The sequence below is a fragment of the Magnolia sinica genome, chromosome 10 (genome assembly GCF_029962835.1).
Source record: "Magnolia sinica isolate HGM2019 chromosome 10, MsV1, whole genome shotgun sequence".
In the NCBI taxonomy this organism is placed as follows: Eukaryota; Viridiplantae; Streptophyta; class Magnoliopsida; order Magnoliales; family Magnoliaceae; genus Magnolia; species Magnolia sinica.
In genome coordinates this window covers 17048214-17049583 of record NC_080582.1, presented here as the reverse complement: position 1 = coordinate 17049583, position 1370 = coordinate 17048214, and positions in this window count along the sequence as shown.

The following is a 1370-nucleotide window of genomic DNA, read 5'->3' as shown; positions in this document are numbered from 1 at the left end:
CTGATGAATGGCCCAGACCACACACCTATGCCACATTGGCATCTGTGTGTACCACTGAAAAAACACTCTATCCTATTCATGAGAATATTGTTCAACATTTCTCGCTCTTAAAACTTACCTTAGCACTCTCATTAATAAAAGCTCCAAAACCAAGGACTGGTAATGATCTGTCTCTACTTGCATCGAAATTCTTTTGTGTCTTGCATTGTATCTCATGTATGAATTGTAGTGCCACCCTAGAACAAAGATGACTTTAATCAGGAAACAAATTCAAGGAAGAAGCATTATAAAATGATTATAGGCTCAAAGATGCTCAGAAACAAGGCTTGAATTCAGTGAAACCACCAATCGATAATCAAAGTGAACGAACAATAGTTTTTTTTTTTTTTTTTCAAAAAGAGGAACTTTCATTAAGAACGACCTATACAGCACAGGGATTTTGGGTGCCCCTGGGACAAAAAACAGGGGCACCTAGAATAATGATGATTGTCTAGAAGGCCCATTTGAAGTGGCCGAGGTGAAGTTGGAAGCGTCCACTCCAATACTGTGAATGGAAGGGCTAATGATCTAAGCTACATAGATAAATAAAGAATGACAAATATCTAGAAAACCGATGTTAAATGCATCTTCAAATACAAGAAACATGAAAAATAGCCGTAATGAGCATATATTTCTAGTGCCTAGAAACTAAAGCATCTAATAAAGTTTAAAAATCATTAAGAATGTACTGATATAGAACGCTGTAAATAATAACCCCAACAAAAGAAGTCAGGCACATTCCAGAAAATGTTCACACAACCAAACGTATTTCATAATTAAGAGATACCTACATGCAATTTGATTACCTAGTCACAGTAGTTCGGAGCAGAAAATATAGTAATAAGCCTACCATCATCATGTTCCATCTTCTAGGCCCCATCTTTCACTTCATGGATTGAACAATTAGATCTGCCAAATTAGAATAACATAACACTTGGTGCCAAAAAAAAAAACTTTGGAAGTAAAATGTTACAACTTATATATGGTCTCAGGCATTGGGTTTGACATGAAGAAAGGCTTCAGCTTGTCTTCTAAGAAATCCTCTCTAAATGCCTGTGAGAAAGAATAAATAAATAAAATAGCACAACATAAATATCATATCATTAAATTAGATGCACGGAACTCTGGGGTAGAACAACTGAAGGAGTTATTTCAACAAGGTAGGCCTTTGCAGGGAGCTGTAACAGCTCTTACAGGTCATTTTTTTTCCATGACGGCCATTATGTGATGGTTGCCACCGTTACCTTTACGTAATGGCTGTTATGACACACCATACATCAGACCAACAGTCTATCACTGAAACATGCAACTTTTACAAAATTGAAAACCAG